Source organism: Schistocerca nitens, chromosome 4, assembly GCF_023898315.1.
Source record: "Schistocerca nitens isolate TAMUIC-IGC-003100 chromosome 4, iqSchNite1.1, whole genome shotgun sequence".
NCBI classification, from domain to species: Eukaryota; Metazoa; Arthropoda; class Insecta; order Orthoptera; family Acrididae; genus Schistocerca; species Schistocerca nitens.
In genome coordinates this window covers 971906852-971934680 of record NC_064617.1, presented here as the reverse complement: position 1 = coordinate 971934680, position 27829 = coordinate 971906852, and positions in this window count along the sequence as shown.

The window sequence follows — 27829 nt, the reverse complement described above, 5'->3', positions numbered from 1 at the left end:
AATACACTAAGCAGATTCAGAAGGATGTAGGTTGCAGTAGGTACTGGGAGATGAAGAAACTTGCACAGGATAGAGTAGCATGGAGAGCTGCATCAAACCAGTCTCTGGACTGAAGACCACAACAACAACAATTGTCACCTGATTAGTTGTGCTGATATGGTTATGTATGTAAGTTATACTTTGTGATTTATCTGCTTGCGCCTTCATGTTTACTTACTAAGATTACATATGAACATGCTAATATCATGCTAATGACCTGTTTATTATGTAAGATATATATTTTCTGCTTTGCGTATGGATTGCGTATTTACACATTTCTGTTTTTTTGTCATAACTACTCTTTAACTTGGTATATAGAAATGCTGATATACGGTGTATGAACATGGAGTTTAGGTCACACTATGGTATTAATTATAGATTGTTCGCTTGGCAGAGCCTCGTTATAGGGATTGTGCTACATCCACTTGTTAACATTCTGTTCTCTACTGGTATATTTACTCGCTATTGCATGTTTTGCTTACGCTCAGTGCCTTATATTTTAAGGTAAGAAAATGAACTGGTATAATTCTACGAACGACAATGGCACAAGAAACTTCATTGAAGTCACATGAGCTGGAGGTTTTATGGAAGCTGTATAAATTTATGCTAATAGGAAGGAACCTAACGACATGACATTACAACACTAGGTTTAGACCATTGACAGTTATTACACTGCATTCTTCATGAGCAATTGAAATAGCAAGTGACACTTGACACAAGAAATACTCCACATGTTTGCTTCTGTTTTGCCATGATTCTTTAAGTGGTGTACACACTGTCAAATATTACGATCATTCACACTCCGTACTCGTACTTACTTACTGAAAGTTATTCAAACTAAAGGCTGTTAGAGGTCATGTATGCATTTCTTTTATTTTATGATGGACGAGGTAACCAAAATGTATTTTATGATTCATAATGAGTAGAAGATTTGGGTCAGATGGATTACACAGAGGTTGTGTGTGGACGCTGTGTCTTCGGATTGTATGGGATGATGAATTGAAGTTTGCACTGGGATTTTGTCTGTACTTGTTCGAGGAGACTGACTAGAGGAAAGAGTTGTTATGGAAGTGAAATGATATTGGCAATAAGGTTTATATGTATCGATGTATTGAAGAGGTATTATTGAGATATTGAGATTGTGTGATGTTGATGATTATTGGAGTTTTTGTGGACAAGAGGTAAGGTAAATGATATTGATGATGAGGTTTATATGTACCGACGTAAGAGGTTTTATTGAAGTATTAAGATTATGTGATGCTGATGATTATTGGAGTTTTGTTGGATAAGAGGCAAAGTAAGTGAGGAGCATATTTTTTTTGTTGGTTTATATGGAACAAGGAGGATGAAGATGGCAGACTAGAACACTCAAGTGGAAGGAAGATTGTCTACACACACACTTTGTTAAATCAATTAGCAGCATATTCTTTTTTTTTTTTGGAGGGATGAAGTATTTGCATATCATGGCACACTGACAGTTGTTCAGGAACCGTACATTTTGATCTGGCTTGGCAAACATTGGTCTTGACATGATGACTATGACGTTGACTAACTATTATTGACTGTTACACACTGCTGCCACTACTACTTGATACACATGTTGAACATCAAATCTTTGACAGAATTGCATTTACACAGTTAACAATATTTAACTAGAAAGATGAGTGAGTGTGTTTTGTGTGTTTTCCTTTCCCAGTCCCAAATAATTGGTACCGACCTACCTCCTAAATATTATTTTACTTGTTTGTTGCTGATTGCACTGACACCCATAAATATTATAGGTTTACTGATATTTGTGTATTTGTAATGGTTAATATAACAATTATCTGATATCATTTGTGTGTTTATTATAATTTGTATGTTTAGTGTAACAGCATTGATAATAATTTTGTAAAAACAATTGTGTATGCATTCAAACTGTTGTTCGTGCTTGCACCTAACATCATTGATGGGCGCCACTTGGAAATGTTTCATTTCTGCTGATAAACTCTGATGAACTGTCTGATTAGTGATAGTGAATATTATGGACTGTTAACTGCACTTGTTCAACATGATGGGTGCCACTTGGAAATGTTTAATTTCTGCTGATGAACTCTGATGAGCTGTCTAATTAGTGATAGTGAATATTATGGACTGTTGCTGTCTGCACCTGTTCAACACTGCTGGGTGCCACTGATGGAACTGCTGCTACTGAGATAATGTCACTTGTTGGTGTCTGCGCCTGCTCGCCATTTCTGGGTGCCACTGTTGGAGCTGTTTGAATACTGTTGATGAAATGTTATGAGACTGCTCTTTGCAGCTGTTGACCATTACTGGGTGCTACTGTTGGAACTGTCAACTACTCTGAGGAGTGCTACTTGTTTATTGAACTATTGAAAAAAATTTTATGTGAATATTTGTATAAACTGATTTTTTGTGTATTTACTGTTTATGAAATGTTATGAGACTCTTACCTACACCTATTCGTCATTGCTGCTGCCATTGATTGAATGATACCTGTGTAAAGTATTGTGTAGAATCAGATGTACGCAAGCATTTGTATTGCTTACTGTATTTTATATATTAGGTTATTGAAGGGTCAGTGCAAAGCCAAAATTTATTTAGTTATGTGATATTTACTTATTAATATTATCTTTTATTTTGTCGGTATTTTTTTTTTGGACGAATTTGGTGGTATTTTCACCACCAATGCTGGCAAAAATACCATCAAGTTCTAGCCCGTGGAGGAGGGGCATATGAAAGGTGGCTACACTGAGTCACAGCGCCAGAGATTGCGCCAAAGAGTATTATTCAGCCGCCTCCACTGGGGCAGTTGTAGTTCAGAGGTTGCCGTGGGCAGTACTTGTTGAGAGGATGTCGATAGCTGTACTAGTTGAGGCCATGTCATGTGCAGTTGTTCTGTTGGGTGAGACAGCAGATGCGGTTTGATTGGGGATTTTGCAATGATCACAGTGTATTTTTCGTCAATATATATGAAGGTAACAAAAAATTTTTTATTTCAAATTTCCTAAATAACAATGCCTCTTGGTCACAGGTTCAGTCAACAAAGCATCTGCCTCGTGTTCATGTATTAGCCTGTAATTCTGGTTTCTATATGCAGTTATAGTATTTCAGTTTTATTTAATTAATTCAGTGTAAATGGTATTTAAAATATCTTGTCTTTTTGAGGAAGAACCGTGCCAGATGTGTATGTTGAATCACACTTCCACACACAGAACAGTTACACTTGTGCTTTGTTGTTTTGTAGCTTTTATAGCTGTTGGGGACTTAATTAATCGTGTTAACAGAAATTTCCTTTCATTCTTTGTTGTTATTCTACGCAGTCAGATTGCGTACTAATACTAGTCAGGGCCCACCGGTTATGAGACTGCGTAACTGGACATACAGCTACTAAAAAAATATTTTCATTTTATTTAATTAACCCCCCATGCAACACACACACACACACACACACACACACACACACACACACACACACACACACACACACACACATATATATATATATATATATATATATATATATATATATATATATATATATATCCGATTTTGGCCGTCTAGGGACCGCGTTAAACAACTATTTTTCAATGTACATTTCTCCTATTGCGCTCCTCCTCTTTTCTCTTCTGCCAATATGTCTTCATCCTCTCTCTGTGCTGCTCCCTTCGGTCTTCTGTCCACACTGTTCCTCCAGTTCTTCTCTTCTTCACTTCAAATCCTTCAAAATGTTGAATTTTGTCTCTCATTAAGTCTCTGTTGGTTATATCATCTTCTCCTATACCCATCTCCTCTAAGTCTGCTTTGACTTCTTTGAACCAGGTAATTTGGGTTCTGGGGTTCTTGTCAAAAAACATGAATATTTTCTTTGTCAGCCTTTCATCATTCATTCTTTTCAAATGGGCGTAAAAGCTTACTCTTCTCTTCCTCATAGTATCTCCCACTTTCTCAATTTTGTCATACACTTCTCTATTACTTCTAAGCTTCCAAGTCCCATTCTCAAACCTCGGCCCAAGTACTCTTCTAATGATTTTTCGCTCCTTTTTGCTATAGCTTCTATTTCCTTGTTAGTGTTCGTTGCTAAACATTCAGATGCATACAGACACTCTGGCTTAATCACAGTGTTGTAGTGCCTTATTTTTGCGTTAATTGATACTGACTTCTTGTTGTACACATTCTTTGTTAGCTGGAATGCCATTTCCATTTTTCTTGTTCTTGTTTTATTTCCTTCTTTATCTGAAGCATTGGGCTGGATGATTTCCCCTAAATATTTGAAATTAGAAACCTTCTTTATCTGGCCATACTTTGTAATCATATTGTTCGGTGCCTCTTTTACATTGGTTAGGTACTCTGTCTTTTCAAAGGAGATTTTCAGTCCTGCTTTTTCTGCTGTTTCATTCAGAATATTGATCTGTTTGACTGCTTCTTCCAAACTTCCTGCCAGAATCGCTAAGTCATCAGCAAAAGCGAGGCAATCTACTTCTAATCCATCCTTTATTCTTCCTAATCTGATTTTTTGTATTCCTTCTTCAGTCGTTTTCTTCCTCCACTCTCTAATAACTTTTTCTAACACACAGTTGAATAGGGTAGGTGACAACCCATCTCCTTGTCTTAATCCTGTTCTGATTTTGAATGGTCTGGATACCTCACCACGGAACTTTACTTTTGCATAGGTATCTGTAAGTGTTTCTTTGACGATTGCGACTGTTTTCTTGTCTGCTCCAAACTCCCTAAGGATATTAACCAAGGTTGTTCTGTCAACGGAGTCGTACGCCTTCTTGAAGTCAAAAAACGTGATAAAGATGTCTTTTCCTCTTAATCGTCTATATTTAATAATTAACTTCAAGTTTAAAATTTGCTCCACACAAGATCTTCCCTTCCTAAAGCCTGCTTGGTATTCACCAATTTCTTGATCAAGTTGTTTCTCCAATCTGTTTTGTAGGGCCTTAGATAGAATTTTATACGTTACCGGAAGTAAAGATATCCCTCTGTAGTTATTTGCATCGGTTTTATCCCCTTTCTTGAAGATGGGGTGGATTAATGCAGTTTTCCATTCTTCCGGTATACGTTCCGTTCTCCAAATCTCATTGATTATTCCCAGTAGTTTTTCTTGAGTTGTATTATCCACACTTTTCCACATTTCTGCAAATATCATTTCTTCCCCTGGTGCTTTATTGTTCTTAAGGTTTTTAATGATTTCTCTGATTTCTATGAGGCATGGGGGTTCAGAATTATTGTTTACTGTGTTTGGGGTGTTGGCTGGTAATTTTTCAATAGGTTCCTGACAGTTGAGGAGTTGTTCAAAATATTTTGCTAATATTTCACAATTTTCTTCATTATTCATTGCCAGTTTTCCACTGGTATCTTTAAAACACAGATTTGGTGCTACATATTTTTGTAGTTTCTGTCTGAATGTGCTGTAAAAGGATCTGCTATTGTTTCTCTTAAAATCTTTATCCATTTGTATAAGTTGGTTCTTTTCAAATAGTCTTTTTACTGATCTAATGAGTTTTGCTGCAGAAGATCTTTGCTGTTTGAACTCCAGGTAGTCCTTATCACTTTTGGTTGAGTGCCATTTCTTCCATGCCTTCATCCTTTGTTCTATTGCTTCCTCACATATCTCATCCCACCATTCGTGTTTCTTTCTCTTTTTCATTTTTGCGACTTCTTGAGCAGATCTTATCATTCCTTCTTTTATATCTTCCCATTTATCCGAACATATAACTATGTTTTGACAGAATTTTTCTCTTTTCTCTTTCAAGATGTTTGCATCTATCTTTTGAGTTTTCCTGTTTTGTATTTGTTTCTTTCTTTGTGGTATGACCTTTAATTTGATTGTCGATAAGTAGTGGTCAGTTACAATGTTTGCCCCTTTCCGAACTCTCACATTCATTATTTTTTTTTTTTTTGATTATAGCGTGTGATGGCTATGTGATCTATCTGGAACTCTCCAATACTTGTGTTTGGTGATTTCCATGTTTTCTGTTTCTTAGGAGGTTTTTTGAAATTTGTAGACATTAATTTTAAGTTATGACCCTTGCATAGCTCTATTAATCTTTCTCCATTTCTGTTTGTCCTTCTGTGAGCCGGGTAGTTTCCTACTGTTTTTTTATATTTTTTTTCTTGGCCTATTTGTGCATTGAAGTCCCCAAACAGTATTTTCACATTTGATGTTGGGATTTTAGAAAGTTCGTGGTCTAGAGATTCCCAATATGTATCTACTTTTTGAGGGTTTTTCTTATTGTCATTGTTGATGGGTGCGTGGCAATTAATAAGTGTATAGGTTTTATTTAGGGCGCGGAATGTGAGAAAAGACAAGCGTTCATTAGGTGACTGGAAGTCGGTTATTGAGTTTACCCAGTTAGATTTCACGATGAAGCCTGTTCCAAGGTGGGGAAGGCCTCTTCCTCATGGGTTCCAGCCTTTCTTTCCTTTAAATATCCTGTATCCTTCATAATCCATTAAATCTTCATCTGTAAATCTGGTTTCCTGCAGCGCACATATTTGGATTTTATATACCTTCAAGACTTTGGTGAGCTGCTTCAGTTTTCCCGGCTTCAAGAGAGAGTTAATATTTAGGGTTCCAAAGAAATGTACGTTGTTTTTTTTCAGTTTAGAGGATTTTGAATTTCTTGAACGACATGGTGCTTCAGGCTCTCCAGAATCTTTAGGCCTGATTGCGCTGCTGTTAGCGGCGGAAGATTGGTTACCTCCTGGAGTAGTTCTATCTAGAGAAATTGACATCATGCATAGTTGTTTGAAATTCAGGGGGGAGACGGCTTCTTGGGCCATTCCGAGGTTAAAACTGGGATTGTAAGTTCCAGAGTGTGTGTTCAGCCGCTCCTAACATGGAGAACAGACGCTGTTTGTAGCCGCTCCTCTAGGAGTTCAGACGCTACATTTCGTTAGTTTTTGGTCCGCCCTGGGTATTTGATTTTCCCAGTACCACCTATATCTAGGAGGCATTCCCCTATCCGCCACCTGGGGAGGCGCCCGATGGGGGTACTAACAACCCCACACGGGATATATATATATATATACACTCCTGGAAATGGAAAAAAGAACACATTGACACCGGTGTGTCAGACCCACCATACTTGCTCCGGACACTGCGAGAGGGCTGTACAAGCAATGATCACACGCACGGCACAGCGGACACACCAGGAACCGCGGTGTTGGCCGTCGAATGGCGCTAGCTGCGCAGCATTTGTGCACCGCCGCCGTCAGTGTCAGCCAGTTTGCCGTGGCATACGGAGCTCCATCGCAGTCTTTAACACTGGTAGCATGCCGCGACAGCGTGGACGTGAACCGTATGTGCAGTTGACGGACTTTGAGCGAGGGCGTATAGTGGGCATGCGGGAGGCCGGGTGGACGTACCGCCGAATTGCTCAACACGTGGGGCGTGAGGTCACCACAGTACATCGATGTTGTCGCCAGTGGTCGGCGGAAGGTGCACGTGCCCGTCGACCTGGGACCGGACCGCAGCGACGCACGGATGCACGCCAAGACCGTAGGATCCTACGCAGTGCCGTAGGGGACCGCACCGCCACTTCCCAGCAAATTAGGGACACTGTTGCTCCTGGGGTATCGGCGAGGACCATTCGCAACCGTCTCCATGAAGCTGGACTACGGTCCCGCACACCGTTAGGCCGTCTTCCGCTCACGCCCCAACATCGTGCAGCCCGCCTCCAGTGGTGTCGCGACAGGCGTGAATGGAGGGACGAATGGAGACGTGTCGTCTTCAGCGATGAGAGTCGCTTCTGCCTTGGTGCCAATGATGGTCGTATGCGTGTTTGGCGCCGTGCAGGTGAGCGCCACAATCAGGACTGCGTACGACCGAGGCACACAGGGCCAACACCCGGCATCATGGTGTGGGGAGCGATCTCCTACACTGGCCGTACACCACTGGTGATCGTCGAGGGGACACTGAATAGTGCACGGTACATCCAAACCGTCATCGAACCCATCGTTCTACCATTCCTAGACCGGCAAGGGAACTTGCTGTTCCAACAGGACAATGCACGTCCGCATGTATCCCGTGCCACCCAACGTGCTCTAGAAGGTGTAAGTCAACTATCCTGGCCAGCAAGATCTCCGGATCTGTCCCCCATTGAGCATGTTTGGGACTGGATGAAGCGTCGTCTCACGCGGTCTGCACGTCCAGCACGAACGCTGGTCCAACTGAGGCGCCAGGTGGAAATGGCATGGCAAGCCGTTCCACAGGACTACATCCAGCATCTCTACGATCGTCTCCATGGGAGAATACCAGCCTGCATTGCTGCGAAAGGTGGATATACACTGTACTAGTGCCGACATTGTGCATGCTCTGTTGCCTGTGTCTATGTGCCTGTGGTTCTGTCAGTGTGATCATGTGATGTATCTGACCCCAGGAATGTGTCAATCAAGTTTCCCCTTCCTGGGACAATGAATTCACGGTGTTCTTATTTCAATTTCCAGGAGTGTATATATATATACGAAGTAACTTTCAAAATGATAGAGAGCTCCGATCAGTCATCGCTTCCGTTCTAGCTTTATTAAAGCAAATTCAGATTTCGGCTCATGACTAGCCGTTTATAAATGCAATATTTCATAGTTCTGCCATAGTACGGTTACTCCTGTTGCCTGGGCTCCTGTCACAGTTCATTCAAGAACGCTGAATATTTAGAATGGGGAAGGTGCATGATCTATCTATCAGCATGTCAACTGGAGCTCGCCACTGTGTTCCTCGAACCACTCCGTCACACCCCTGGCCGTGCGACCTGTTGCGTTATCTTGTTGAAAAATGCCACTGCTGTCGGGAAAAACTGATCGTCATGAAGGGGTGTGTATAGTCTGCAACCACTGTGCGATACTCCTTGGCCGTCAAGGCGCCTTGCACGAGTTCCACTGGACCTGTGGATGCCCACGTGGATGTTCTCCAGAGCATAATGGAGCCAACACCTGCTTGTCTCCGTCTCGCAGTACAGGTGTCAAGGAGCTGTTCTCTTGAAAGAAGACGGATACGCACCCTCTCATCGACATGGTGAAGAAGGTATCAGGATTCCTCAGACCGTGCAACGCTCTGCCACTGCGCCAACGTCCAGTGCCGATGGTCACGAGATGTCATGATGTCAACACAGGCACATGCATGGGTCGTGGCTGTGGAGGCCCATCATTAGGAGTGTTCGGTGCTCCGTGTGTTCAGACACATTTTTACTCTGCCAGCATTAAAGTCTGACGTTAGTTCCGCCACAGTTCGCCGCCTGCCCTGTTTTACTTGTTTGCCGAGCCCACGACGATCGACTTCTATAATGAAGGGTGGCGCGCAACCCCAGGACGTCTGGACGTGGTTTCACCCTGGTGTCGCCATGTATTGCAGACAGTCATCACAGCACTCCTCGAACGCCCGACACGTCGTGCAGTTTTCGAAATGCTCGTACTGTCTCCGCGCCACAACAATCTGCCCTCGCTCAAACTCAGATACATCGCGCACGTTCCCCATTCTACACACGGACAGCACGCTCACTGATATTACATGCACCGTGCTTGTTTCTGACTAGCAGTCATTCCAATGAAATGAATACCCCTAGCTGCATAAGGCGTCGGACATGTCCGAAAGAAAAGGAACCATCTTTATATACACTCCTGGAAATTGAAATAAGAACACCGTGAATTCATTGTCCCAGGAAGGGGAAACTTTATTGACACATTCCTGGGGTCAGATACATCACATGATCACACTGACAGAACCACGGGCACATAGACACAGGCAACAGAGCATGCACAATGTCGGCACTAGTACAGTGTATATCCACCTTTCGCAGCAATGCAGGCTGCTATTCTCCCATGGAGACGATCGTAGAGATGCTGGATGTAGTCCTGTGGAACGGCTTGCCATGCCATTTCCACCTGGCGCCTCAGTTGGACCAGCGTTCGTGTTGGACGTGCAGACCGCGTGAGACGACGCTTCATCCAGTCCAAAACATGCTCAATGGGGGACAGATCCGGAGATCTTGCTGGCCAGGGTAGTTGACTTACACCTTCTAGAGCACGTTGGGTGGCACGGGATACATGCGGACGTGCATTGTCCTGTTGGAACAGCAAGTTCCCTTGCCGGTCTAGGAATGGTAGAACGATGGGTTCGATGACGGTTTGGATGTACCGTGCACTATTCAGTGTCCCCTCGACGATCACCAGTGGTGTACGGCCAGTGTAGGAGATCGCTCCCCACACCATGATGCCGGGTGTTGGCCCTGTGTGCCTCGGTCGTATGCAGTCCTGATTGTGGCGCTCACCTGCACGGCGCCAAACACGCATACGACCATCATTGGCACCAAGGCAGAAGCGACTCTCATCGCTGAAGACGACACGTCTCCATTCGTCCCTCCATTCACGCCTGTCGCGACACCACTGGAGGCGGGCTGCACGATGTTGGGGCGTGAGCGGAAGACGGCCTAACGGTGTCCGGGACCGTAGCTCAGCTTCATGTAGACGGTTGCGAATGGTCCTCGCCGATACCCCAAGAGCAACAGTGTCCCTAATTTGCTGGGAAGTGGCAGTGCGGTCCCCTACGGCACTGCGTAGGATCCTACGGTCTTGGCGTGCATCCGTGCGTCGCTGCGGTCCGGTCCCAGGTCGACGGGCACGTGCACCTTCCGCCGACCACTGGCGACAACATCGATGTACTGTGGAGACCTCACGCCCCACGTGTTGAGCAATTCGGCGGTACGTCCACCCGGCCTCCCGCATGCCCACTATACGCCCTCGCTCAAAGTCCGTCAACTGCACATACGGTTCACGTCCACGCTGTCGCGGCATGCTACCAGTGTTAAAGACTGCGATGGAGCTCCGTATGCCACGGCAAACTGGCTGACACTGACGGCGGCGGTGCACAAATGCTGCGCAGCTAGCACCATTCGACGGCCAACACCGCTGTTCCTGGTGTGTCCGCTGTGCCGTGCGTGTGATCATTGCTTGTACAGCCCTCTCGCAGTGTCCGGAGCAAGTATGGTGGGTCTGACACACCGGTGTCAATGTGTTCTTTTTTCCATTTCCAGGAGTGTATATATATATACAGGGCTATTACAAATGATTGAAGCGATTTCATAAATTCACTGTAGCTCCATTCATTGACATATGGTCACGACACACCACAGATACGTAGAAAAACTCATAAAGTTTTATTCGGCTGAAGCCGCACTTCAGGTTTCTGCCGCCAGAGCGCTCGAGAGCGCAGTGAGACAAAATGGCGATAGGAGCCGAGAAAGCGTATGTCGTGCTTGAAATGCACTCACATCAGTCAGTCATAACAGTGCAACGACACTTCAGGACCAAGTTCAACAAAGATCCACCAACTGCTACCTCCATTCGGCGATGGTATGCGCAGTTTAAAGCTTCTGGATGCCTCTGTAAGGGGAAATCAACGGGTCGGCCTGCAGTGAGCGAAGAAACCGTTGAACGCGTGCGGGCAAGTTTCACGCGTAGCCCGCGGAAGTCGACGAATAAAGCAAGCAGGGAGGTAAACGTACCACAGCCGACGGTTTGGAAAATCTTACGGAAAAGGCTAAAGCAGAAGCCTTACCGTTCGCAATTGCTAAAAGCCCTGACACCCGATGACAAAGTCAAACGCTTTGAATTTTCGGCGCGGTTGCAACAGCTCATGGAAGAGGATGCGTTCAGTGCGAAACTTGTTTTCAGTGATGACAACATTTTTTCTTAATGGTGAAGTGAACAGACGCAATGTGCGAATATGGGCGGTAGAGAATCCTCACGCATTCGTGGAGCAAATTCGCAATTCACCAAAAGTTAACGTGTTTTGTGCAATCTCACGGTTTAAAGTTTACGGGCCCTTTTCCTTCTGCGAAAAAAACGTGTATCTGGGCATGCTGGAAAATTGGCTCATGCCACAACTGGAGACCGACAGCGCCGACTTCATCTTTCAACAGGATGGTGCTCCACCGCACTTCCATCATGATGTTCGGCATTTCTTAAACAGGAGATTGGAAAACCGATTGATTGGTCGTGGTGGAGATCATGATCAACAATTCATGTCATGGCCTCCAGGCTCTCCCGACTTAACCCCATGCGATTTTTTTCTGTGGGGTTATGTGAAAGATTCAGTGTTTAAACCTCCTCTACCAAGAAACGTGCCAGAACTGCGAGCTCGCATCAACGATGCTTTCGAACTCATTGATGGGGACATGCTGCGCCGAGTGTGGGAGGAACTTGATTATCGGCTTGATGTCTGCCGAATCACTAAAGGGGCACATATCGAACATTTGTGAATGCCTAAAAAAACTTTTTGAGTTTTTGTATGTGTGTGCAAAGCATTGTGAAAATATGTCAATTAATAAAGTTATTGTAGACCTGTGAAATCGCTTGAATCATTTGTAATAACCCTGTATAAGGCTCACCGGCCTTTTGACCATCTCTTTCTTCCGTGCGGATACACAAACAGTGCCCGAACTCTTATGGGAAACGGCAAAAAGCCGCGAGTAATGAGTATAATGGGCAGGGGCACTATGAATATAGTGCGGGACAGTAAGTGGGTCGCACGGGAGGTGTGCCGGAGTTAAGTCCCTGCAGTCGCTCTATTCTCTTGTGTGTCCTCGGTGGCTCAGATGGATAGAGCGTCTGCCATGTATGCAGGAGATCCCTGGTTCGAGTCCCGGTCGGGGAACACATTTTCAACTGTCCCCGTTGACTTATATCAACGCCTGTATGCAGTTAGGTGTATTCATTTCATTATACTGTAATTTCATTCTAACGTGCTGCATGGTCACCGATGGTATCTGTTCTTTCGGACATGTCCGAATCTACACATCATACAAGATGTTTCGGACATGTCCGATAGAACAGATACCGTCTTCATGAATATATACACGGTGGTCAGAAAATGAGTGAAATGCTTCTAGGGATGTTACAGGACAGGTTGTACTGAGACATAAATGTTACGAAAGAAATTCGATACGTTGCGCCGTTTACGAGTTATTTAGCATTGAAGTTAGCCAATCAGATCGTCGCGCGCGTAAACTGAGCTAACGAGACAAAGCACTCGAAGGGCAGCACCGCCCCTGGCAGGCCGCTTGAGTGTGAGCGCGCCACGCCCCGATTGGCTAAATTCTACGTTAAATAACTCGGAAACGGAGCAACGTATTGAATTTCTTTCTTAACATTTATGTCTCAGTACAACCTGCCCTATAGCACATCTACAAGCATTTCACCCATTTTCTGACCATCCTGTATAGCAGTCATTCCTCGCCAGGTGACGCTGCTGTCACCTTGGCGAATGTACACTCCTGGAAATTGAAATAAGAACACCGTGAATTCATTGTCCCAGGAAGGGGAAACTTTATTGACACATTCCTGGGGTCAGATACATCACATGATCACACTGACAGAACCACAGGCACATAGACACAGGCAACAGAGCATGCACAATGTCGGCACTAGTACAGTGTATATCCACCTTTCGCAGCAATGCAGGCTGGTATTCTCCCATGGAGACGATCGTAGAGATGCTGGATGTAGTCCTGTGGAACGGCTTGCCATGCCATTTCCACCTGGCGCCTCAGTTGGACCAGCGTTCGTGCTGGACGCGCAGACCGCGTGAGACGACGCTTCATCCAGTCCCAAACATGCTCAATGGGGGACAGATCCGGAGATCTTGCTGGCCAGGGTAGTTGACTTACACCTTCTAGAGCACGTTGGGTGGCACGGGATACATGCGGACGTGCATTGTCCTGTTGGAACAGCAAGTTCCCTTGCCGGTCTAGGAATGGTAGAACGATGGGTTCGATGACGGTTTGGATGTACCGTGCACTATTCAGTGTCCCCTCGACGATCACCAGTGGTGTACGGCCAGTGTAGGAGATCGCTCCCCACACCATGATGCCGGGTGTTGGCCCTGTGTGCCTCGGTCGTATGCAGTCCTGATTGTGGCGCTCACCTGCACGGCGCCAAACACGCATATGACCATCATTGGCACCAAGGCAGAAGCGACTCTCATCGCTGAAGACGACACGTCTCCATTCGTCCCTCCATTCACGCCTGTCGCGACACCACTGGAGGCGGGCTGCTCGATGTTGGGGCGTGAGCGGAAGACGGCCTAACGGTGTGCGGGACCGTAGCCCAGCTTCATGGAGACGGTTGCGAATGGTCCTCGCCGATACCCCAGGAGCAACAGTGTCCCTAATTTGCTGGGAAGTGGCGGTGTGGTCCCCTACGGCACTGCGTAGGATCCTACGGTCTTGGCGTGCATCCGTGCGTCGCTGCGGTCCGGTCCCAGGTCGACGGGCACGTGCACCTTCCGCCGACCACTGGCGACAACATCGATGTACTGTGGACACCTCACGCCCCACGTGTTGAGCAATTCGGCGGTACGTCCACCCGGCCTCCCGCATGCCCACTATACGCCCTCGCTCAAAGTCCGTCAACTGCACATACGGTTCACGTCCACGCTGTCGCGGCATGCTACCAGTGTTAAAGACTGCGATGGAGCTCCGTATGCCACGGCAAACTGGCTGACACTGACGGCGGCGGTGCACAAATGCTGCGCAGCTAGCGCCATTCGACGGCCAACACCGCGGTTCCTGGTGTGTCCGCTGTGCCGTGCGTGTGATCATTGCTTGTACAGCCCTCTCGCAGTGTCCGGAGCAAGTATGGTGGGTCTGACACACCGGTGTCAATGTGTTCTTTTTGCCATTTCCAGGAGTGTATATCGTTGGTAGGTATATTGTTCATGTCTGTGCGAATCTACACATCAGTCAAGATGTTTATTTTAACTGAAGACATTGACAGATCTGGAAAACTACGCACCGGATCAAACAAAGTTACAATTCCAATTTGTTTGTCTCGGAGCTGGTCATCCTATGATACCCTACTCGACGCCCCACCCCATCCCGCGTGTGGGTGGTGGGAACAACTTTGAATTCTTCAATGGGAACCCCCGTTTTTCAATTGCAGATTTCCATTTCACGGCAAAATCTACATACGTTTCGTCTGAAGCATTTTCTTCGTTTCTCCACAGATGGCTCTGTAATCATAGGAATAGAAATCGGTACACAATCGCAATTTACGACATGCTACTCAAGGGCCTTGAATATCCAATGGCACGTGGGACCCCACCTTCATGCTGCGAGGGTAGGGCAGGTCAGTATTTCATAACTTATAACTGGATACCCCACTCGAAACGTCGTATTCCTCAGACATATCGAACAGGGGCGGCACTGTGGCCGTGTCTAGAGGCGAACGCTACTCTACTTTTCGAATCAGGGTAAGTGTTCACACGTAGTACCGCCAAATTCAACACACTTAGTACACAGGACAAATTACCGAAAGCAGGACAGAAGCATATCTACGGCAATATCAACACGGGCGTTTCTGATGCTGTCGACCACGTCTTCACGAGCTGTTGGCACTTGCTGGTACACCTTACGGACATACTGGAATCGCGGTGTACGAGGTGCGGCTAGAAAAAAACCGGACTGATGCTGGAAAAAACATTTATTTACAATTATTTACAATTTCATGTTATCTCCTTCAATGTACTCTCCTCCTCGGTCTCTACACCGCTCCATACGAATTTTCCACTGTTCATAGCAATGCTGCAGATCATTTTCGGTAAGTCCATACATTACTTCCGTCGCTTTTTCTTTTACTGCTTCAACAGTCTCAAATCTAGTTCCTTTCAAAGCTGACTTGACTTTAGGGAAAAGAAAAAAGTCACAGGGGGCCAAATCAGGTGAGTAGGGTGGATGATCTAAGATGGGAATGTTGTGTTTTGCCAAAAACGTCTTCACTGACAACGCACTGTGAGCCGGGGCATTGTCTTGGTGAAGGATCCATGACTTTTTTCTCCACAAATCGTTCCGTTTTCTCCGTACTCGCTTTCCTTGCCAACTCCTGTTAACTCAGACACTGCTCTGATTGTTAAACGGCGATCTTGTCGAACAAGTTTACCGATTTTTTCAATGTTTGCATCAGTTTTTGCTGACAATGGTCTGCCAGTGCGAGTGTCATCACTGGTGTCTTCGCGGCCATCTTTAAATCGTTTAAACCACTCAAACACTTGTGTTCGCGATAAACAATCATCGCCGTACACTTGTTGTAACATTACAAACGTTTCACTTGCAGATTTTCCTAGTTTGAAACAAAATTTGATGTTAACACGCTGTTCTTTCGCTACACTCAACATTTTCCGACGCACAGACAAAACGTCAACTACTTAAAACAGACGCCACGGGCAGACTGAGTGCAGGAGGCAGATGAAACTCGAGCAGTAGGCGGAGCGAGAGTCACGTGACAGGCCACGCGACTTTCAGCCTTATTGCATTCGTTTTATTGTTTCACCAGTACTAGTCCGGTTTTTTTTTCTGGCCACACCTCGTAATTCCGGTTGCTCATCCGGGGGATTGTGGTGCACTGCCGATAGTGCAGCTACTTCATTGTCTTCTCCAGTAACACGTCACATTGTTTCTTTGTGCCGGTCTGTACGCTGCCATCGGACATAAAGTCTTTCACAAGCTTATAAAACAGCGAACGAGAGCGCATACAAAGCAACAGCAGCCTCATCATTTCTCCTACGTTCTCCGTTAATCAGGATCATTTAAATTTTTACTTCTGTGGTTGCAACATTCGTCGTCCACTCGCACGTCTATTCTCCAAATGATACGTAGGTGTGCCGACAATAAACACTGCGCAAGTACTGTAATTTTTAGAACTGCTATCTGTTCTACGTCTGTACGATATGTGAGGTCCGGTTGCAGTGTACTGCCTGTAATGATACGTCGTAGTTCGCCACACGCCTACGATGCCGTGTCGGGTGCTCCCCTGTTCGATATGTCGGAGAAATATGGTTTTCAATGCAGTTTCCAGTTAGAAGTTATGAAATAGTGGCTTGTCCTACCATCGTAGCATGGATGTGGCGTCCAAAGTGCCTTGGATATTCGAGGGCCATTGAGTAACATGTTGTAAATTACGATTGTGTACCCATTTCTATTCCTCCGATTACAGAGCCATCTGCGGCGAAACGAAAAAAATGATTTGGACGAAACGTATGTCGATTTTGCCGAAGAATCGTAATCTGCAATAAAAAACGGGGGTTCCCGTTGAGGATTTCAAAGTTGTCCCCGGCCACTCGCTCATGGAGTGTGGTGGTGGATCGAGTGTGGTATTGATGTATGTCCCTCTCGAAGACAAACATATTGGAATCAGAACTTTTTTTTTGGTACGATGTGTAGTTTTCGAGATATTTCAGTGTCAAAAATGGTTCAAATGGCTCTGAGCACTATGGGACTCAACTGCCGAGGTCATTAGTCCCCTAGAACTTAGAACTAGTTGAACCTAACTAACCTAAGGACATCACAAACATCCATGCCCGAGGCAGGATTCGAACCTGCGACCGTAGCGGTCTTGCGGTTCCAGACTGCAGCGCCTTTAACCGCACGGCCACTTCGGCCGGCATTTCAGTGTCCTCAGTTAAAATGAAGACTGTGTAAAGACTAATATTTAACGTATTTCTTTCGGGCACCTTGTATATAATATTAACATGAAGTGCGTTCAACCTTGTGAGCGCGAAACTTTTAAGTTATATGAGAAGAAAAGAGACGTGAAAAAAATTATTTTGCTTCTCCCATTCTCTACAAACGGAGTCTGCTGCCGGGTGGCGTAACAGGTAGCTGACCAATGAAAGCGCACTAAGCCAATCTTGAATACCTTTTTTATTTAATATTCCTTGGGGGAAACACTGTTAGAAAAAATGTCAAAAAACTCTTCATCGGTTTACCTCGAATTTTCACACGATTCTGTAATTAAATTTTGACCACGTGAACTACTGAGGCACTTACCCAAATTCTCGAAAATCTCTCCGTCGAGATTTGCGCGCTACGTTGAGAAACACTCCATCTTACATGCAATACGTAATTTTTAAACAATGATGTACAGACTTTTTGTAAAACCGACTGCGAGAAAATAAATGCTGTTATGTGCTGTGAAAAAGTGTGGTTTAGTTTTCTTTCTCACAGCCAATTTTAACTCTTATAATACGGTATTTAAACATTACACAAATTGTTTCTCGTTAATACGAGGGTCATTCCATAATTAAAGAGATAAATTGGTATTGAGAAAAAGCGTTAATTTTTACAAAACAATACTTTTTCTACTTTTCAACATAATCCCCTTGAACATTTATGCACTTGTTGCAAAGGGCTACAAGGTTTTCTATTCCGGCTGCAAAGAACTCTTTATCTTAATGTTTGAACAAATTTCCCACAAACTTTTTCACGTCCTTCTTGCCCTGGAACGTCTTCCCACGAAATGCCTCCTTCAGTCCACCAAGCAAACGGAAATCACTAGGTGCTACATCAGGACTGTAAGGAGATAAGGCAGTATGTCCCAGCCCATTTTGTCGATGGTTTTACGGGTTAGTTGAGCAATATGCGGACGTGCGTTGTCTTGCTGGAGGATCACACCTCTTCTCTGAGATCCACGACGCCTCTCTCTCATGGCCGGCATCACCATATTTAGAAGCAAATCCGAGCAGTATTGGCTGTTCATTGTACGCTGCTCTTCACGAGGTAATCACAAAAAACTGGACCTTCAGCATCCCACAACACCGCAACATGACTTTTCCTGCTGATGCTTGGGTTTTGAATTTTTTCTTGACAGGTGAGTTGGTGTGCGTCCGCTCCATGCTTTGTCTTTTTGATTCTGTCTCATAATAGTGAACCCAAGTTTCATCAAAAGTTAAAATTTTGTTGAGGAAGTGCCCACTTTCTCTTTCATAACGTCCCTTTAGCTCTGTGCACACTCTCAACCGTGTTTCCTTCTGCAGCTGCGTCAACTCCTTTAGGACTCATCTTGCACATGTTTTGCGGTACTTCAGCTTGTTACAGATAATGTTATGAAACGTACAAGTGCTAACTTAAGCCTTATCAGCTATCATTTCCACAGTCATACGGCGGTCGCCACGAATAGCGTCATCAATTCGACTTCCAAGTGAGGAAGTTAAAACTGCAACTGGTCGGCCAGAACGGTGTTCGTCAGTCATTGAGTTGCAACCATTTTTGAACTACTCTACCCACTTGTAAAAATTTTACAATTCATTCATCCTTCATAAACTTTAGATATTCTACAGTATATATTCACTGGTTTCTCGCGTTCAGCAAGTAAAAAGCTAATAACAGAACGTTGTTCAACTAATGACGACGTTTCAAACGAACTCGCCATCTTGAAATGTTTTTTTGAGGTTATAAACAAAACAATGTTGATACATCAGCTGATCAGGGCTCATCCCAGTGATGCCAACTTAAAGCCATGAAAGTACCAAACTTGCCCTACTAACAGTTTATTTCCCAGACCAATATGTCTCTCTAATTATTGAATGACCCTCGTATATTCTTTCTACTTGAGTATAATTTCAAACAAAATTTGTATACACAACGATGTGTTGTTTCATTTTGTTCCTCGTGGTTGGTTTTAACAAAAAAACCGGACAGTAGTATTTATGGCATATCGACTTTGGATAGAATACTACTACGGAATCTGAATGATCGGAAAATCTGTAATCCCACTCTATCGCAAATTAAAACCATGGAGAATATTGTCGTTGAAGCTAGCAACCTCACAGATTCAGCACCTGGAGAGACGTATATCATATCCCTCATACCAATGATACCACCCGAATTACCCGTTCCTTTTAAGTGACCTCCATTCACAATCAAGGTTTCCTTTGCAACACCAGTATACAAGGCTCAAAGTCATAGAGAGAGAGGGGGGGGGGAGAGTAGGAGTGGAGGAAGTGAACAAATAGGGGAAGGAAGAGATGGACAAAGACACGTGGAGGAGAAGATGGACAGAAAGACGACAGAGTCAGAGTTTAGGACGCACATCCAATTCCCGTACATACACTCCTGGAAATTGAAATAAGAACACCGTGAATTCATTGTCCCAGGAAGGGGAAACTTTATTGACACATTCCTGGGGTCAGATACATCACATTATCACACTGACAGAACCACAGGCACATAGACACAGGCAACAGAGCATGCACAATGTCGGCACTAGTACAGTGTATATCCACCTTTCGCAGCAATGCAGGCTGCTATTCTCCCATGGAGACGATCGTAGAGATGCTGGATGTAGTCCTGTGGAACGGCTTGCCATGCCATTTCCACCTGGCGCCTCAGTTGGACCAGCGTTCGTGCTGGACGTGCAGACCGCGTGAGACGACGCTTCATCCAGTCCCAAACATCCTCAATGGGGGACAGATCCGGAGATCTTGCTGGCCAGGGTAGTTGACTTACACCTTCTAGAGCACGTTGGGTGGCACGGGATACATGCGGACGTGCATTGTCCTGTTGGAACAGCAAGTTCCCTTGCCGGTCTAGGAATGGTAGAACGATGGGTTCGATGACGGTTTGGATGTACCGTGCACTATTCAGTGTCCCCTCGACGATCACCAGTGGTGTACGGCCAGTGTAGGAGATCGCTCCCCACACCATGATGCCGGGTGTTGGCCCTGTGTGCCTCGGTCGTATGCAGTCCTGATTGTGGCGCTCACCTGCACGGCGCCAAACACGCATACGACCATCATTGGCACCAAGGCAGAAGCGACTCTCATCGCTGAAGACGACACGTCTCCATTCGTCTCTCCATTCACGCCTGTCGCGACACCACTGGAGGCGGGCTGCACGATGTTGGGGCGTGAGCGGAAGACGGCCTAACGGTGTGCGGGACCGTAGCCCAGCTTCATGGAGACGGTTGCGAATGGTCCTCGCCGATACCCCAGGAGCAACAGTGTCCCTAATTTGCTGGGAAGTGGCGGTGCGGTCCCCTACGGCACTGCGTAGGATCCTACGGTCTTGGCGTGCATCCGTGCGTCGCTGCGGTCCGGTCGCAGGTCGACGGGCACGTGCACCTTCCGCCGACCACTGGCGACAACATCGATGTACTGTGGAGACCTCACGCCCCACGTGTTGAGCAATTCGGCGGTACGTCCACCCGGCCTCCCGCATGCCCACTATACGCCCTCGCTCAAAGTCCGTCAACTGCACATACGGTTCACGTCCACGCTGTCGCGGCATGCTACCAGTGTTAAAGACTGCGATGGAGCTCCGTATGCCACGGCAAACTGGCTGACACTGACGGCGGCGGTGCACAAATGCTGCGCAGCTAGCGCCATTCAACGGCCAACACCGCGGTTCCTGGTGTATCCGCTGTGCCGTGCGTGTGATCATTGCTTGTACAGCCCTCTCGCAGTGTCCGGAGCAAGTATGGTGGGTCTGACACACCGGTGTCAATGTGTTCTTTTTTCCATTTCCAGGAGTGTATTAGCAATCACAAAGTATTTCCAGGCTCGATAGTACTCTATATTGACGCTTCACTTCCTCAAGTTACACTCTGCCAGAAACCGTCTGCACCTATCAGTAGCGCACGCCATAGACTCAACCAACGTACATGAACACGTTATTAGTAGTCAGCTGTCTGTGGGATAGTTGTGTTGGCTGCCGTGTCTTATTTGGACGTTCTGATGTAGCCGCCAGCGGCATCAGAGATGAGCCCTAGCAGAGGAGCGATGTAGCCACGGGCCGACCCGTAGGTAGGAGGGCTGTTTGTTAGTCTTTGTCGCGTTTACGTTTTGTCAACACGGACCAGCACTGATTCCACTTTACGACCGCACACACGCGCTGTTTACATTCAGGTTTTCCTGTTAAAGCTCTTGTCATGGTTACCAGCTTCTGTAGGTTCCCTGGAACAACGAGCGCGATATTTGTCGGGGTTTTGACAAAACTGAGGGTGCTGTTAAAATGAATTACATTGCCATCAACGCACAACAAATAATCGACCACAGCAATGATTCGCATGCGCTGCTTTGAATTTTCTTTTCCAGAGAATTGTAGTTATTACAGAACGTCATATCATTCTGGCGTAATTTCTTTTTCACGTATTTCCCAAATGCATTTGACTTAGTATCATAACGTTTACGAAAGTACGACTTTATGTGGTGTAGAACGAAAGTTATGACTGGTTTATTTCTAGATAGGAAGGACACAGCACGTTACCTTGGATGGGGACTCATCAACAGATGAAGAAGTGACTCAAGCCGTGTCCCATGGACACTTGCATTCACTCGTTTGTCAATGAATAATCTCAGACTTTTTGGGTGTCATGCAGTTACCTGTAATCTACATCTACATCAATACTCCGCAAGCCACCTGACGGTGTGTGGCGGAGGGTACCTTGAGTACCTCTATCGGTTCTCCCTCCTATTCCAGTCTCGTATTGTTCGTGGAAAGAAAGATTGTCGGGATGCCTCTGTGTGGGCTCTAATCTCTCTGATTTTATCCTCATGGTCTCTTCGCGAGATATACGTAGGAGGGAGCAATATACTGCTTGACTCTTCGGTGATTTCTCTGCCTCGTGATGACTGGGTGTTGTGTGATGTCCTTAGGTTAGTTAGGTTTAAGTAGTTTTAAGTTCTAGGGGACTGATGACCATAGATGTTAAGTCCCATAGTGCTCAGAGCCATTTTTTTTTTTGACTCCTCGGTGAGGGCATGGTTTTGAACTTTTTCCACTGATCCTCAACACTATCTGTACTTCAGACAAACCTTTTGTGTTGAGCCGTCAGGTACTCTGAAATCTGCTTTTTGTCACTTTTGCTAAACAGAAAAATCTTCCTACCTTTTTCAATATTTCTATTTGCGGCTTCAATCATTGATGCAGTAACCGCTTTATGATCGCTGATTGCCTGTTCTGCGTTAACTGTTTCAGATAGTTAGGGTCTGTTTGTCACCAGAAGGTCTAATATGTAGTAATGAAGTAATATCTGAAAAAGACTGCTTAAACACGTGCAATTTCTCCTAAATTAAGTTGGAGTAATGAGTGTGGACGATGAAGAAAGACGCGAACTATGCGGGAAAAGTGTGAGCTACTATCTCAGATTATGCCCATTGTCGCTTAACTTGCATGTTGAAGAAGCGAAGAAGAAAATGAACGATAATATCAGAAGAAAAGAGCCTAGACAGCAGATGCCCTTTCACAACAATAAATCGTTTCGTACTGAGAGTAAGCCACACTGAGAAGACCTGTTGAATGGAATGGGTAGCGTTACTTCGCGTGCAATATGGCTTAAGTATAAATAAAACATAAGACGGTAGTGATCGCGATATGTACAACGAAACGTATGAGTTGCTTAACAACAGAATTGGGGGAGAGAAACTAGTAGTACAAGAAATGGAAGAACTGTATTGTCACAGAAGCAGACGATGGTAGAAGTGTGAAACGTATCAGAAGTAAACTGGTGCAGCTTTCACCGAATGAGCTGTACTGGTATCGAATATAGACATGGATTTAGGAAAGAGGTCCTTAAAATGTACAAAAGGAAACAGCGTTTTATGTAAGTGAGACATGGACCGTGGGAAAATTGGACAAGAAATTGGAAGTTTCTGAAGAATGTGGAAAAGTAAGTGAACAGATAGAGTACGAAATGAAAACGTACTAAAATTATATCCCAGGAGCGTTATCGATGGAGAACTGTTACCGGAAGCAATGACACGCTAATGATATATGTACTAACACATCCACAGATCAATTAATGGGTGAACCATTGTATCGGTAGACAGATAGTAGAAATACGAGAAATATTGCCGAGAAAGGTTGGTGCAGCACGTTTGTGGATACAGAAAAAGTAACAAAAACGTGGAAGACAGTGGAAGAGACGGACAATGACATGAATTCAAATGAAAGACTGATGACTTAACTTAAGAAAGAGCAAAACAACGTTGCATGAACTGTATCTTATTTTTTCAGGAGACTCTCTAGTTGCATTAAAATAACTTTTTAATTAATTACCTTTGGAAATTAGATACTGCTAACGAAATTTAAGCAAACTGTGGAGCACCAGTCATTCACAGTGCTTAAAACTGCGTATGTTCGTATTTTCATCGTCAATCGAGAGTGTGCTACAATGTAAAAATTTTACGAAGTTTTTTGCTCATGGGTGCTGGTTCAGTGCAGTTTAAATTTTATGGAGGAAGATGGTGCATTCTCGGTGCTTCAGCACGCTGTTTGGTACAACTGGATAATACAGCTGCTTTGTTGCAGGTATTCATTTGAGATCCGTTCATGGTTCTCGTGTTTCAAACACGTATTTCGAGTAGTGTTCACTCAAAGTAATAGTCCGAACATCGTTTTTGACGATTTGGTAGGGGCTTAGTTACTTGTTTGTCAGCTATAAGAATCCACGTGCACACGTAAATGCGTCTATCATTTATAAGCATAACTTATTTCCGATCTCTCTCTCTCTCTCTCTCTCTCTCTGTAGTAAAATGCGTTAGAAACATTTTGTAGCAAGCTTTCATTATGGATGTTACCGGTTGATTAAGTGATTTGTGAATTTGTTCAACAGTTGTAGTGGATATCTATACTCTCACGTGAATCTACATTTTCTTCGCTATTTATTTTCAAACATTATACCACTCAGAATGAGATTTTCACTCTGCAGCGGAGTGTGCGCTAATATGAAACTTCCTGGCAGATTAAAACCGTGTGCCGGACCGAGACTCGAACTCGGGACCTTTGCCTTTCGCGGGCAAGTGCTCTACCAACTAAGCTACCCAAGCACGACTCACGTCGCGTCCTCACAGCTCTACTTCTGCCAGTACCTCGTCTCCTACCTTCCAAACTTTACAGAAGCTCTCCTGCGAACCTTACAGAACTAGCACTCCTGAAAGAAAGGATATTGCGGAGACATGGCTTAGCCACAGCCTGGGGGATGTTTCCAGAATGAGATTTTCACTCTGCAGCGGAGTGTGCGCTGATATGAAACTTCCTGGCAGATTAAAACTGTGTGCCGGACCGCCAATAGCCTTCGCTTCGCGACAAGGCTTACTACAGTGATTGATTGTGTGGCGCCGAGGAAGGATATAGTCTTGTTGACATTGTATTCAGTAACTTACACAACTGCTTAGATGCACCCGTCCGCAAGCACGTCCAACCAGTTGATATATAACTTTAGTCACGTATCGCAGCGTAAAAAAGTGTGTATTTGTGTATAACTAGTTTGTTTCCACTGTCATAGTTCATCCGTCCACCTCGGAGCACCTAAACCTACTATGACGTGTGCGAGCCCTTGTACCCAGACGACCTGTACAAATCAACAACATGCCTTTATTGGCATTGGTCTTAATTACCGGTCTCCTCATAATTCCACCGTATTTTTTCGCCTATACATGTTAAAGTCCCCTGTCGCGTTCTTTTGTCTGTATGTGAACGCTGATGTCAGGAACTACTCTAGAAATATTGATATAGTTTTCACTAATAAATCAATGATTCAGGAGGAAGGTTTGTGTATGTAATTTATAATTATTGTTACGATGAGTATGTAACATATGTACACTCCTGGAAATTGAAATAAGAACACCGTGAATTCATTGTCCCAGGAAGGGGAAACTTTATTGACACATTCCTGGGGTCAGATACATCACATGATCACACTGACAGAACCACAGGCACATAGACACAGGCAACAGAGCATGCACAATGTCGGCACTAGTACAGTGTATATCCACCTTTCGCAGCAATGCAGGCTGCTATTCTCCCATGGAGACGATCGTAGAGATGCTGGATGTAGTCCTGTGGAACGGCTTGCCATGCCATTTCCACCTGGCGCCTCAGTTGGACCAGCGTTCGTGCTGGACGTGCAGACCGCGTGAGACGACGCTTCATCCAGTCCCAAACATGCTCAATGGGGGACAGATCCGGAGATCTTGCTGGCCAGGGTAGTTGACTTACACCTTCTAGAGCACGTTGGGTGGCACAGGATACATGCGGACGTGCATTGTCCTGTTGGAACAGCAAGTTCCCTTGCCGGTCTAGGAATGGTAGAACGATGGGTTCGATGACGGTTTGGATGTACCGTGCACTATTCAGTGTCCCCTCGACGATCACCAGTGGTGTACGGCCAGTGTAGGAGATCGCTCCCCACACCATGATGCCGGGTGTTGGCCCTGTGTGCCTCGGTCGTATGCAGTCCTGATTGTGGGGCTCACCTGCACGGCGCCAAACACGCGTACGACCATCATTGGCACCAAGGCAGAAGCGACTCTCATCGCTGAAGACGACACGTCTCCATTCGTCCCTCCATTCACGCCTGTCGCGACACCACTGGAGGCGGGCTGCACGATGTTGGGGCGTGAGCGGAAGACGGCCTAACGGTGTGCGGGACCGTAGCCCAGCTTCATGGAGACGGTTGCGAATGGTCCTCGCCGATACCCCAGGAGCAACAGTGTCCCTAATTTGCCGGGAAGTGGCGGTGCGGTCCCCTACGGCACTGCGTAGGATCCTACGGTCTTGGCGTGCATCCGTGCGTCGCTGCGGTCCGGTCCCAGGTCGACGGGCACGTGCACCTTCCGCCGACCACTGGCGACAACATCGATGTACTGTGGAGACCTCACGCCCCACGTGTTGAGCAATTCGGCGGTACGTCCACCCGGCCTCCCGCATGCCCACTATACGCCCTCGCTCAAAGTCCGTCAACTGCACATACGGTTCACGTCCACGCTGTCGCGGCATGCTACCAGTGTTAAAGACTGCGATGGAGCTCCGTATGCCACGGCAAACTGGCTGACACTGACGGCGGCGGTGCACAAATGCTGCGCAGCTAGCGCCATTCGACGGCCAACACCGCGGTTCCTGGTGTGTCCGCTGTGCCGTGCGTGTGATCATTGCTTGTACAGCCCTCTCGCAGTGTCCGGAGCAAGTATGGTGGCTCTGACACACCGGTGTCAATGTGTTCTTTTTTCCATTTCCAGGAGTGTATATATGTATTATCTGTTGCATTATTAACTGGCGTTTTCAGTGACATCTCGTGGCAGTGATGGGAACTACAAGCTGGTCTGCTGCAGAGGATGTGGGACCTGGCAGCAGAAGCAGTAACCAAACGGCCGCCGCAGCTCCACAGAGCAGTGATGCTTGAAGAGAATCTGTACATATCTATCACTATTTGATTATATATATTATAAATTAAAATCCCCCACCAGTAAGTATAAGAAGGCTAACCTTAGCAACTGATGTTGGGAGGTTGTTTGGTTTTCACTAATAGATACTTAGAAGGAAAGTTTGTGTCTATACCTTATTACCGCTTTGCCAAACAAGTCGTCCAACCATTGACCTTCACCTCACCTGGATCCTTTATCTCCGCTCTATCCAATCCAAAGCCTACAACTGCCTCCGACTCCTCACACTCGTCTCTGGCTGGACATGGGGGCTGAACCCGTCTACCATCCTCCACACCTACAAATCCTTAATCTGTCCCATCCTCTGTTACGCCAGTCCTGCCTGGATATCCGCTGCCCCCCCCCCCCCTCCAGATCCTCGAGCATCATGCACCCTGCCTCACCTTCAGTATACGCCTCCCGTCCCCCATGCGGATCCTCTACAACCTCATTCCTTTCCCCCATCTGCTCCTTTTCCTCGAGCATATCTGCATCCTCTACACCTCCCACCGCCTTGATCCCCCTCATCCCCTGGCTGCGCCTTTCCTCTCCAACCCCTGCCCTCTGCCCTGCCTTCACCACTCTGTCCCCCCTACCCTCCAACTCTACAGACCGTCATCTCCTTTCCCAAGGAGGCTTTCATCGACTCCCCCTCCCAGATGATGCCCTCTCTCCCTACATTTATCCCTCCTATCAACTCTGATCCCCACCTCCCCCTCCCTTCCTCTGTCCTTTCCCTGGGCTCCCTCTTCCCCCCCCCCCCTCCCATCCCGTTTTTTTCCCTCTTCCCCACCTACACTCTCTTTGACTCCCTTC